Source organism: Dasypus novemcinctus, chromosome 25 (assembly GCF_030445035.2).
Source record: "Dasypus novemcinctus isolate mDasNov1 chromosome 25, mDasNov1.1.hap2, whole genome shotgun sequence".
Classification (NCBI taxonomy): Eukaryota; Metazoa; Chordata; class Mammalia; order Cingulata; family Dasypodidae; genus Dasypus; species Dasypus novemcinctus.
In genome coordinates this window covers 42,996,522-43,010,969 of record NC_080697.1, presented here as the reverse complement: position 1 = coordinate 43,010,969, position 14,448 = coordinate 42,996,522, and positions in this window count along the sequence as shown.

Here is a 14,448-nt window from a genome sequence, read left to right as displayed (position 1 = left end):
TCAGGCACAAAAGGACAAGTACTATATGATTACATTATTATGAACTAAATATATTGTGAAAACTCATGGTGTTAATAATTAGAATATAGGTCACCAGAAAATAGAATAAAGCTGAGGGTTAATCTGTGCAGAATTGGTAAAAAGGTTGTTTGTAAGTCTTTGGAAAGCTATTATATGGGTATGACAGTGATTGAAAGGGTAAGCTGGAGGTCATATTTATTGCTAGAAGGAGAGCCAAAAAATGTAACATGGGGCTGTATAACATAGTGAAACCGCATGTAAATTATAAACATGGGTGTTAGTGCATATATAAGACTGCTTTTACAAAATACAAATACATATAAACTGGAAAGGCAGAAACAGAAAAAAAAAGTGAAGGACACATAAATACTTCAAAGACAAACAAAAATTGAGGGAATTTTTTTAATAGTAAACACAGCCTTGCAAGAAAGATTAAAAGAAGTTCTTTAGAAAGAAGGAAAATGATATAGATCAGAAACTCAGATATACATTTAAAAAAAGAAGAATATGAGTAATAAAGAAGGAATAAATCAAGGTAAAATAATCTTTTATTTTTCTTATTCTTAAATGATGTAACAGATAACAGTCGCTTCAAAATAAATACAGCAACAATTTATCGGGTAGTTATAGATAATTTGTAAGTTTATAAATGACAGTATTGTTATAAAGGATGGGAAGGAGGAGTTGGGAATTCTCCACTACAAGCTACCTTCACTACCTTTGAAAGTGAACTTAGACTACTTGCATATGTATATTGCAAACTCTCAGGCAACCACTAAAATTTTTTTAAAAGAAGTATAATTGATATGCTAAGAGAGGAGAGAAAATGGAGTCATAAAATGCTCAATTAAAACCCAACAAGGCAGAAAAGAGTGGAGGAAAAAAAAGAAACGATAAAGGTAACAAATATGAAGCAGATACAAATATGGTAGATAATAATCCAACTATACCAATAACCACTTTAAGTATGAATATTCAGCCAAAGAGAACTTGGTCAGAGCAAAGAAAATTATCAGGGATAAAAGGGGGCATTTAATAATAAAGTGGTCAATTCTCCAAGAAAACATAAGGATCCCTAATGTGTATTTATCTAACAACAGTGTTGAAATATGAGAGGCAAGAACTGATATTTCTGCAAGAAGAAATAGATAAATCCACTATTATAATTGGAGATGAGTTCAAAACCTGTCTATTAGTAATTGACAGTCCTAGCAGGCAGAAAATCAGTAAAACTATAGTTTAACTGAATAGCATCATTGAGCAAGTGGATCTCATTAATGTTTATAGATGACTTCATCCAACAGCTGAATACTCAATCTTGTCAATTTCACATGGAATATTCATCAAGATAGACCACATAGTGAGCCAAAAAATACACCTTAACAAATTTAAAAGAATAGAAATCATTCAAAGTATGCTGTAATAATACAATGAAATTAAACTTAAACACAGATAACAGAAAAATAGCTGTAAATCTCTAAAATATTTGGAGATTAAACAATACAATTTTAAATAATACAGGTGCGGAAAAGAAATTTTTAAATATTTTGAATGAAATATCAAAATTTATGTGATGCAGTGTGTGATGGTTAGGCTATGGGTTAACTCAGCCAGGTATTTGAGCCCAGTTGTTTGGTCAAGCAAGCACTGGGCTAATTGTAACACAAAGACATTTATGGACTTTAATCATTGTAGCAGTTTGATATGTTTATGAATTACAAAAATAGATAATGGGTTATGTTTATAATCTGCTCTGTACCTGGGCATGATTGAGTTATGATTAGGGCACTGATTCCTCACCCTTTGTTGGGTGGGGACTCACAGCTAAAAAGGAAAAGGCATGGCAAAGAACAGAGTTGATGGTTTCCTGATGTTGGAGTTTTGATATTGGAGTTTGATGCCGAAGACTTAAGCTGGAGCCCCGGGAAGTCAGCATGCAGAGGAAAGAGAAGCCAGCCCCAGGAAGAAAGGAACCTTGAACCCAGAGAAAAGCAAGCCCCAGGAACGTAGGAACCCAGGAGACCTGAACTCTTGCAGGTGTAGGCAGCCATCTTGCTCCAAATCTTGCTCCAAATGGTGATGGATAGTAACTTAAGCTCCTACCTCAAATAAATACCCTTTATAAAAACCAACCAATTTCTGGTATTTTGCATCAGCACCCCTTTGCCTGACTAATACAGTCATCAATGAATAGATGCCTAGATGACTGATTACATCTATGAACAACCAGGGAGATTGCCATCAGCAATATGTATCATTCTATTCAATCAGTTGAATACCTTAAAAGGCGAAGTGATTTGAGCATACAGAGAGAATTTCTCAGCTCTGCTTTGGACAGCCAGCTTCTTCTGGAGACTCAGTCATCAAGGACCTTCGTTGGACTTTCATTGGAGCCTCTGGTTTGCAGCCTGCCTGCAGAATCTGGACTTGTGCATCCCCACAGTCATATGAGAGAATTTTATAAAATCCCATACTATTTACAGATATCTTCTGTTATTTCTGTTCCCCTAAAGAATCTTGACTAATATAGCTTGGTACTGGAGGTGGTTCTTGAGGAATAGAATCTTAAACCTGGGATGTCTGAAATGGTTCTGGGACTTTTGCAATTGATTCTCTACTCTAACTGGATTCAAAGGTACTAATGACTCCCTTTCTAATAATGAAGAGGCTGCTAACAGTCCATGGCGTGACTGGCAAAAGAGATACACAAAATATCATCACTGGATTCCCTGCTTCCCCACTTATAATAGGCAAGGGTCAGAGTGAGAGTGTATTCAACAGTTTAACAGAATTTTGTGGAGTTGAAAGGTATAATGATGTTGGCTGGCTCCTCCTAGATATTATGGATACAGTTACAAAAGAAAGAGATGAAATAAAGCCTTCAAATTTGCCTTTTAAATGCTGCATGAATGATGTGAAAGTTTCTATGTGTGCTCTGAAAGAAAATCTTGTTTCCTGCAGCCACAGACTTGAGATATTTGCATCCACAGACTTGAGGTACCTGAAAACCAGACTCAGACTCACATTGTATGAGTAGCAGAGTTGCAAAGGAAACCAAAAGCTCAACCTTAGAAGGTATCTGTAATTAAAGCAAAGGCATTGTTTAGAAAGGAGTAGAACCCCAAGTTTTGGGATGGAGGCATCTGGAATAATGATAATATCAGCTGGGATACTGGGAACCCTAATTTCTGCTGAGACTTTATCAGATAAACCTGTGATGGCATTCCCTTTGGCACACCTTGTCAACTTTATATCACCCAGCCTCCAGCTTGCCTCAGGGAATCCAGGCCTCTTTCCAGCCCTGAGGTGGGTACCAGACAAACTAAAGCCTGCACTGCCCAGCGTCTGGCTGCTCCAAGGAGTCTGGGCTTCCTCCCAGCCCTTAAGAAGGTACCAGCCAAACTCCAGCATGCACTGCCCAAACTCCTCCCTGCCCTGAGGAATCTGCCTTCCAACCCCGGCCTGAAAAGGTTAACTCTGTTTTACCAGATGAAATACAAAGGAATGCCCTGAAGTCAGTAGCTTCCAAGACATTTCTAATCCTTCTCTTTGCCCACCTCCACTATGCCTCTTCTCTTTGAGATGTAGTACTACACTAAAATCACAACAAGCCCCCAAAGGGGAAAAACAAAGTGTGACCCATGAGGAAAAACACTATACTCTGAAAGAACTGCATGAATTTTCCAATATAGAAAAGAAATCAGGGGATTTGTATCGACAGAAATCAGGGAAATATGTGTGGGAATGGATACTAAGGGTATGGGATAATGGTGGAAGAAATATAAAGTTGGATCAGACTGAATTTATTGATATATGTCCATTAAGCAGGAATTCTGGATTCATTGAGGGGTTAGAAAGGGCTCTAACAGTTTTTTGGGGTTGCTTACTGAAACATGGACCAAAAGATGGCCTGGCATGTCTGAGGTTGAGATGCCTGATTTGCCCTGGTATACAGTAAAAGGCATTGGTATTTAAAAGAGATTTGAATGCTAGAATGGATTTGCCATTTAATATCTGCCCACCCACACCAGAATGTCCAGAGGACACACCTTTAACCAGGACCGTGAGAAATAAAATTGTAAGGCTGACTCCATCTTCCCTGAAAAGCTCTGCTTTTCTCTGTGGTCCAGATATTACTGCAAGGAGGGCTGTAATGGAATTAGAATCCTTAAACATTATGGGGATGATCAGCTCTTGGGCCAGTGAAAGACAAATATCTGCAGTTAATCACCAAAGACAATGTGGGAGTGGCTACCTCAATGAAAGGTCAAATCAAAGCAGCATCCAAAATAGTCTGAGTTGCATAGAGTTACGGCATTAACTAATAGATCATGGGGTACCTAGAAGAGAAATAGATTGGCAGTCCACTAAATTTCTTCTGGATCTCTATAAGCAGAAGAGTTCTAAGTCAGGTGAACAAAACCCTAACTCAAATTATAGATGCAGACAATCATGCCTCCTTAATCAATTTCAAGACTTGAGACAGTTTACATACCCAGAGCCCCTTGAATGAGGAGAAGGCCAGGTCCCCATGGGGACCTGCCAAAATTTATACTGCCAAAAATTTATACTGTTAATTTTCCTCCCACCTTTCCTCAAGGAGATTTCTAGCCTTTTACCAGAGTAATTGTGTATTGGGGAAATGGAAATGATCAGATATTTCAGGGATTGTTAGGCACTGGCTCAGAAGTGACATTAACTCCAAAACATCACTATGGTCCATCAGTTAGAGTGGGGGCTTATGGAGGTCTGGGATTAAAGGAGTTTTAGCTCAGGTCCATCTAACAGCTGGTCCACTGAGTCCCTGAACCCATTTGTGGTTATCTCCCCAGTTCCAGACTGCATAATTGGAATAGACATACTCAGTAGCGGGCAGAATCCTCACATTGGATCCCTTACTTGTGGAGTGTATTAGTCAGCCAAAAGGGTACTGATGCAAAATACCAGAAATCTGTTGGCTTTTATAAAGGGTATTTATTTGGGGTAAAAGCTTACAGTTACCAGGCCATAAAGTGTAAGGTATTTCCACCACCAAAGCCTGTTGCCACATTTTGGAGCAAGATGGCTGCCAACAACTGCAAGGATTCAGGCTTTCTTTTTCACTTAAGAATTTGTGCTCCCAACTTCTTCCAATATCAGCCATAGGCTACGATAAGTCTCATCTCTCTCCTGGGGCTCATTTCTCTTTGGGCTCAGCTACTCTGTTCTCCCCACAGGGCCATCTTTAAACTATCAGGTGAACGGCTCATCTCTCTTCCCAGGGCCTCTGCTATGTCTAATGGAGCCCTCTTTCTTTCCTCATGTATCTTCTTCTCTGTGTATTTACTTCGTGGGGTTCTAGCATCCAAAATTCCTACTTTCGCTTCTGCCATGTCATTTTCTCTGTGAGTACCTACCCACCAACAGGTGGGTACTCAACATCCTATTGATGTGGCCCAATCAAAGCCTTTATCACTATTTAATTAAGTAAAAGTGAAACCTCTGAATCCAATCCAATCTAATATGCCCAGAGGAACAGAACAGTTTACAAACATAATCCAGTATATATTTTTGAAATTCATAAACAATGCCAAACTGCTACATAGAGTAGGTGTTATTATGGTAGGAAAGGCCAAGTGAAAGCCACTGGAACTGCCTCTGGCTAGGAAAATAGTAAATAAAAAACAGTAACAGATTCCTGGAGGGATTGCAGACATCAGTGCCACCATCAAGAATCTGAAGGATGCAGGGGTGGTGATACCCATGACATCTCCATTCAACTTATTTAACCTGTTCAGAAAATAGATGGATCTTGGAGGATGACAGTAGATTATCATAAATTTAACCAGGTGATGACTCCAAATGCAGCTGTTCTTCCAGATATGGTATCATTGCTTAAGCAAATCAACATATCCCCTGGTACCTGGTATGCAACCTTTGATCAGGCAAATGCTTTCTTCTCAATTGTCTTTAGTAAAGACCACCAGAAACAGTTGGCTTTCAGCTGACAAGGCCAGCAATACACTTTTACTGTCCTGCCTCAGGGGTATATCAACTCTCCAGCCCTATGTCATAATATTGTCGGCAAGAACTTGATTGTCTCTCCCTCTCACAAGACATCACACTGGTCCATTATAGTGATGATGTAATGTTGAAAGGACCTAGTGAACAAGGAGTAGCAAAGACTCTAGACTTATTGGTAAGGCATTTGCATGAGAGAGGATGGAAAATAAATCCAACAAAAATGCAGGGGCTTTCCACCTCAGTAAAATTTCTAGGTGTCCAGTGGTGTGGGGCATGTTGAGATATCCCTTCTAAAGTGAAGGATAAGCTGTTGTATCTCACCCCTCCTACCACCAAAAAAGAGGCACAATGCATAGTTAGTCTCTTCAGATTTGGGAGATAACACATTCCTCATTTGGGTGTGCTACTCCAGCCCATTTACTGAGTCGCCAGAAAAAAACAGCTCATTTTGAGTGGGAACCAGAACAAGAGGAGGCTCTGCGACAGGTCCAGGTTGCTGTGCAAGCTACACTACCAGTTGGGCCATATGATCCAGCAGATCCAATGGTGCTGGAAGTTTCAGTGGCAAATAGAGATGCTGTCTGGAGCCTATGGCAGGTGTTGGGAATCACATTGCAGACCCTTAGGATTTTGGAGCAAAGCCCTGCTGTCCTCTGCAGATAAATATTCTCCTTTGGAAAACAACTTTTGGTCTGCTATTGGGCCTTACTAGAGACTGAACCCTTAACCATACATCATCAAGTTACCATGAGACCTGAGTTGCCTATCATGAGCTGGGTGTTGTCTGACCTACCAAACCATAAAGTTGGGCATGCCCCGCAGCACTCTATAATAAAATGGAAGTGGTATATATGAGATCGGGCTCAAGTGGGTCCCAAAGGCACAAGTAACTTACATGAGGAAGTAGCCCAAATGCCCATGGTCACCACCCCTGCCATGTTACTTTCTCTTTCCCAGCCCACAGCTTTGGGCTCTTGGGGAGTCCCTTTCAATCATTTGACTGAAGAAGAGAGAATTCAGGCCTGGTTTACAGATGGTTCTGCATGATTGCAGGTACCACCTGAAAGTGGACAGCTGCAGCACTGCAACATTTTCTGGGGTTGCAACCTGAAGGACAGTGGTGAGGGCAAATCCTCCCAAGGGCAGAACTTTGAGCAATGCACCTGGTTGTTCATTTTGCTTGGAAGAAGAAATGGCCAGAGGTGCATTTGTACACTGATTCATGGGCTGTTGCCAATGGTTTGACTGGATAGGAACATAATTGGAAAATTGGTGACAAAGAGGTCTGGGGAAGATATATATGGATAGAGATTTCTAAGTGAGCAAAAAACATGAAAATATTTATGTTCCACATGTATGCACACCAGAGGGAGACTTCAGCAGAGGAAGATTTTAATAATTAAGTGAATAAGATGACCTGCTCTGTGGCTAATGCTCAGCCTCTACCCCCAGCCACTCCTGTCATTGCCCAATGGGCTTATGAACAAAGTGACCTAGGAGGTAGAGATGGAGGTTATGCATGGCCTCAGCAACATGGGCTTCCCTTTTCCAAGGCTGACTTGGCTATAGCCACTGCTGAGTGCCCAATCTGCCAGCAGCAGAAACCCAGAGACTCAGTCCCTGATATGGCACCATTTCCTGAGGTGATCAGTCTGCTATCTGATGGTAGGTTGATTACTTTGGACCACTTCCACCATGAAAAGGGCAGTAATTTGTTTTGGCTGGAATAGACACATACTCTGGATTTGAGTTTGCATTTCCTGCATACAATGCTTCTTCCAAAACTACCCTCCATGGACTTACCAAACGTCTTACCTACTGCCATGGCACACATTATTGCTTCTGATCAATGAATCCATTTCACAGCAAATGATGTGCAGAAATGGGAATATGCCCATGGAATTCAATGGCTTTATCATGATGCCCATTATCCTGAAGCAGCTGAATAGAACAGTGGAAAGGCCTTTTGAAGACTCAAGTATGGTGACAACACCTAGAAGGGTTGTATATGCTCTAAATCAGCATCCGCTCTATGGTGCTGTTTCTCCCATAGCCAGGATTCATGGGTCCAGGAATCAAGGGGTGGAAATTGGAGTGGTACCACTCACTATTACCCTTCGTGATCCACTAGGAAAATTTTTGCTTCCTTTCCCTGCAATTTAAGCTCTGGTCTTAAGCTACAGGTTTTAGTTCCAAAAAGAGGGATGCTGCCACCAGGGAATACAAAAATGCCACCTGGTCACTTTGGTTTCTCTTACCTCTGAATCAACAGGCAAAGAAAGGAATTACTATACTGGCTGGAGTGATTGATCCTGACTATCAAGGGGAAATAGGACTGTATTTACATAATGGAGAAAGAAGAGTTTGCCTGGAATACAAGAGATCCTCTAGGGTTTCACTTAGTACTGCCATTACTTATGATTAAAGCCAATGGAAAATTGCAACAATCTAATCCAAGCAGGTCTAACAATAGCCCAGAATCTTCAGGAATTAAAGTTCGGGTCACTCCACCAGGCAAAGAACCACAGCTAGCTGAAGTGCTTGCTGAGGGTGACAGGAACTTGGAATGGGTAGTAGAAGAAGGTAGTGATAAATATGCACTTCGACCATGTGACCAGTTATAGAAACAAGGATTGTAATAGTCATGAATCTTCCTTCCTTGTGTTGTTATGAGCATGATTGTACATGTACATAAAACAAACATCTTTGTTTTGTTCCCTAACCTTTTCCCTTATCATATGACAAGTTGTATTAGTTTCATGTCATAATATTTAAGGATGTCAGGTTTAAGAGTGAATTTACCCAAGGACTTGTACTCTATTCTGTTGGGAATTAATGCACTTCCAGCTGTACACAGGAGAGTTGAACATGGTTAGGCAGATATATATATATATATATATATATATGTATATGTATGTATGTATATATGTATGTATGTTATTATTTTTATTTGGAGGCTAAGTATAGTTTAAGGTAATGTATATGGTTACCAAGTTAACAAGGGGTAGACTGTGATGGTTAGGTTAATGTGTCAACTCGGCCACATAATTGTGCCCAGTTGTTTGATCAAGCAAACACTGGGCTAATTGTAATACATGGACATTTATGGACTTTAGTTATCAATGATTTTACTGCATAGATGGCTGATTACATCCATGATCAACCAGAGTGATTGCCATCAGCAATGAATGATGTCTTATCCGATCAGTTGAATACCTTAAAGGGGGAAGTGGTTTCAGCATTCAGAGAGAATTTCCCAGCTCTGCTTTGGACAGCCAGCTTCTCCCGGAGACTCATTCACCAAGAACCTTCACTGGACTTTCATTGAAGCCCCTGGGTTTCAGCCTGCCTGCAGAATCTGGACTTGTGCATCCCATGGTCATGTGAGAGAATTTTATAAAATCTCATATTATTTATAGACATGTCCTGTTGATTCTGTTTCCCTAGAGAACCCTGACTAGCACACAGTGAAAGTCATGCTTAGAGGGAAATTTATTCTATTGGGTACATATGGTAGGAAAAAGGAGATCAAAATATCCACCTTATAAAACTAGGAAAATAAGAGCAAATTAAGTCCAAAGCAAGCAAAAGGAAAGAAATAATAAAATTAGAGCAGAAATCAATGAAACTGAAAACAGGAAAACAATGGAGAAAATTCAATGAAATCAAAGCTGATTCTTTGAAAATATTTTAAAAACTGATATACCTCTACTGAGGTTAACTAAGAAAAAATGAAAGAAGACAAAAGCTACTAATATCCTAAACAAAAGACAGACCATCATTTCTGATCCTATGAACATTTAAAGGACAATAAAGGAATATTATGAATGCTTAAAGCTCACAAATTTGATAATTGAGGTGAAATATACCAATTTCTAGAAAGACAAAACCTACCAAAGATTACTCAGGAGAAAGAGATAATCTGAATCAGCCTATATCTGTTACATACATTAAATCAATAATTAATACCCTTCCAAAACAAAAAGCAGCAGGCCCACATGGTTTCACTGGTGAATTCTACCAAACATTTAAGGAAGAAATTATACCAATTCTGTACAACATTTTCCAGAAAATATGAGCAGAAAGTCTACTTCCTAGTCATTCAAGGAGGTTAATATTATCCTAAAATCCAAGCCAGATAAGACATTACAAGAAAGAGAAAAGGAAGGTATTATCTGATGATACCCCCTCCAAACTCATAATCCCTCAGATACCCTTTGCCATCTATAGAACAATGTCTACACTTTCTCATTTTGCATTTGTAGGTCTCTGTAATTTGGATTATTCCTCTTTCAAGTCTTCATGACTACTTATCTTCTTGGCTTTCTTTGGGTTGTTCTTTGCTCCTGTATACTTTCCACACCCTGCTAATTCTTTAAGGTCCAGATCAAATTCCACACCTGGGAGTGCTCTTCCACTCCGCCCTCTAACTGTGATGAGTTGCTGGCTTTGTTAGCCATTATTCTGTGTGTACAGTGAGCCTCTTGAAAAAAAAATGCATCCTTTTTCATCTCTAGTTCCCCATAGTTTCTGACCCAGGGCTTAGCATAAACTGATAGTTCAATAATTACCCGTTGGCTAATACTGAGTAGTTGTCCTCCAGTGATATGTATTTCCGAAAAGGAAACTCAGAAAGGAGGAAATTATTTTAAAGTCAATGAAACTGATCTGATTCTATAAATAATTGTGAACACCTGTGGTATTTAGTACAGAGAATTAGGCATTTTGGGGGTTCAAAGATGAATAAGACCTGAGTTCTATTACTAAGATTCTTTCAGTCTAGCACAAGAGACCAATTGTACAAATAATTAGTAACAAGTAAGAATATATTTACCATTTATTCAAGATTAAGCTTTCCTGGAAGATACCCCTATATCCATTGCACTGATGATTTATCATCTTGTTATACTTGACTAAGGGGTGAATGACCAGTGGTGTTCTGGAGTTTGTACTGGTTCATGAGAGCCAACTTAAGTTTTGAAGAATTTTTCTAGCCAACTGACATCACATTGGTAGGTTGAAATCAGTGGGAGCATTTATACCACAGAAAGTAGCAAATGCTATAAATCAGGGTATTAGTGATGGGGAAAGCCAGTTGTTAAGCATTCAAGAGCACACTGATGAACCCAATCTTTAATTACCTTTTTTAACCTAAAAGTAAACTATGTGCCTGAAAATGAACCTGAGCACCTGGGATATAGAAGTTTTCGGTACAATGATTGATGACAGACATCATGCCTTCCATGAACTCCACAACTGCTCCCACCTACCCCCTAAGCACCAACTTAAGATATGTCTCTCCTTACATTCTGAGAATACTTTAGTCTGAGGACTTATACTGTATTATAACTGCCTGTTTATTTCTCATCTTCAAATATCAATCAAGGAACTGGTATCATAAGTAGTTAAAAGAATGGAATAGCCGTGCTGATATTTGCCTAGAACTATGTTCCAGAACCCTTTGGCTTCGGTGAAGTGCCCAGTGACAGATGAGGTCACATGCAGCCTCAGAAAATAATGATGTGAGTACACCTCTTTGAGGATGTGGTGACTATACTTGCTCAAGATTCTCATTTGGCTTACTCTTCCAAACCAAGAGTTCCTCCTCTCTGAAGAGTTCTTTTCTACTTGAAGAATAGCAGGAACAGTGCTTAACCGGCTATTTCACTTGACTGATGGTTTGCATACTTATCTGCTTTCCAACAGCTCTGTAAACACCACAAAGGTTTATTGTGTGTGTGAGTGTGTATGTTTTATCTTTGACTCCCTCGTCCCTAGGACAGTGCTGAAAACAATATAGGATTAAAAAATTATGGGTGAATAAATTTAAGAGTAAAATAAAATTCTAGATATGATAGATACCACTGATCTGAATTTATAAAACAGTGAGCTATTGTACAGAAAATACTCATTAGGTATGTCCTTTTACTTAAAGATGGAGAAAGGATAAGAAAAGAGGAGAGGAGAGGGGAAGGGAGGGAGGGGAGGGAAGGAAAGGACAGGAGAGGAAATTTGTGCTTTGCTACAACTGGGGAGATTTAGGACAAAACTTAGAAAGATTTTTTTTCTAAAATTTAGGATAAAACTTAATTTTTTCCCCAAGGCCAAGGAGAGTAAAATACTGAACTATATGCTGAAGAGGTTATTTCACACATACACAAACACACACAGGCCTGACTCCCCATCTCTTGTTTATTAAATCCATGGTTAATCCAAATACTTACATCCAGCAAATGCATTCAGATTACCCCCAGCTGGAGAGAAATAAAACAAAAAATTAGTCTACACTTCTCAAAATAGAGGATCGATACAGCCAAGAATGGCACCCACTTATCCCAAGCCAACAAAACCAAAAGATAAAAATAATAGGAATTAGAACCAGACATCGTTTGTATTAGAATGTAGTAGGAAAAAAAGGATCCTTGAGGTTATAAAGAGACAAGAGAAGGCTGTGTTTGTTTATTTGCATGATAGGCCATTTTACCTCTCTCCATAAGCTAGAAAAGAGAAGAAAATAATACAGGAAAACATATGCATGCTTGGACTAAACTTATCCAGAAACAGTAATTAAAACATCCTTAGCCTAGAATAATGAATATTAACATTAAATGTAAGTTCATTAAAGTATAAAAGATAAGTATTTTATTTAAAATTGTGCATTATAGAATATATTGTACTATTTTAAAAAATCAGCATCCACATGGCATATTTTTTTTCTTCTTTTAAATGTTACATTCAAAAAATATGAGGTCCCCATATACCCCCCACCTCCCTCACCCCAATCCTCCCACACCATCAACCTCTTCCATCACCATGGTACATCCACTGCACTCAGTGAATACATTTCAGAGCACCGCTGCACCACATGGACGTGGTCCACACTATAGCCTACACTCTCCCCCTGTCCACCCAGTGGGCCATGACAGACACATATGGTCCAGCATCTTTCTCTTTAGTACCACCCAGGACAACTCCAAATCCTGAAAATTCCCCCTCATCATATCTCTTCCTCCCTCCCCCCACCATCAGCAGCCACCGTGGCCACCCTCTCCACATCAATGCACAACCCCTTCCACTACCAATCACAACAGTTCCACAGCAGAACACCAGCAAGTCCACTCTAATCCACACTCCACTCCTCCAGGCTATGGACCCTGGGATGGCCATGTCCATTTCCCCTCTATGTAAAGAGGGGGCCCAGACTCCACACATGGATGATGGATGCAACTCTCCTACTTGCAGTTGTAGGCACTTTTGGCTCCCTGGTGTGGTGATTGACCTTCTTCACCTTCCTGTTAGCTGGCCAGGGTAAGTCCAATAAACCAGAGGGTAGGAGTTGTAAGTCTACTGAGGCTGAGGGCCTGACTGTCACATGGACAGTCCAGAGATTCAGGTCTCCTGAATATACACCAACCCCAATGCCAACACAGGTCCAGTAAAAGTAACAGAAGAGGCATGTGTAGAAAGGTCATATCTGAGTCCAACTCCATCACACTCAGGAACCCAAACTCCAAAACAGGGCCAACTGACATGGCCCTGAACTCCAGAGCCATCTGCCATAACCATAGAACCTGTGGGTCTCTGTAGTCCTTAGGAGAACCAGTACCTGGGTTTCTATCTGCTATGGCTGTCTCTGGTACCCTGCTGAGGTGTGCCTAAGCCTTACACCTCTGATGACCTCTTTCTCATGCACTAAATCATATGCATTTCAAAGCATTGCAACATTACTATTGTTTGCAAAATGCAGCATAACCTCAGTGAATATACACTTGTAGGCCTTTAAATCAATGTCTGCAAACAGATACCCCGCAAAACCTATTGGTGTGCAGGGTGGCCATGCAATTCATTGTCCAAAATGTACATTTTAAAGTGGAGTTTTTAATCTGTTTTTGTTTCAGCATCAAAGGACTTTATCATGAAAGTAAAAGAACAACCAACACAATGGGAGAAAATATTTGACATCGCATATTTAATAATGGTTTAATATCTAGAATATATAAAGAAATCCTTTCACTTAACAACAAAAAACACACAAATAACCCAAATAATAAAATGGGCAGAAGACTTGAATAGACTCTGAAGAAGATATACAAATGACCTGAAATCACATGAAAAAAATGTTCAACATCATTAGCCATCAGGGAAATGTAAATTAAAACCACAATGAGATATCATTTTATACCCACTAGAGTGGCTACTATTAAAGAAAAAATGGAAAATTATAAGTGCCAAAATGGATACAGAGAAAAGGAACACATTGATTGCTGGTGGCAACGTAAAACAGTGCAGCCGCTGTGGAAGACAAGTTTGGTGGTTCTTCAAAAAGTTAAATATAGAATTACCATAAAACCTGGCAATTCCACTATGAGGTTTACTGAAAAGCATTGAAAGAGGGACTGGAATGGATATTTGCATGCCTATGCT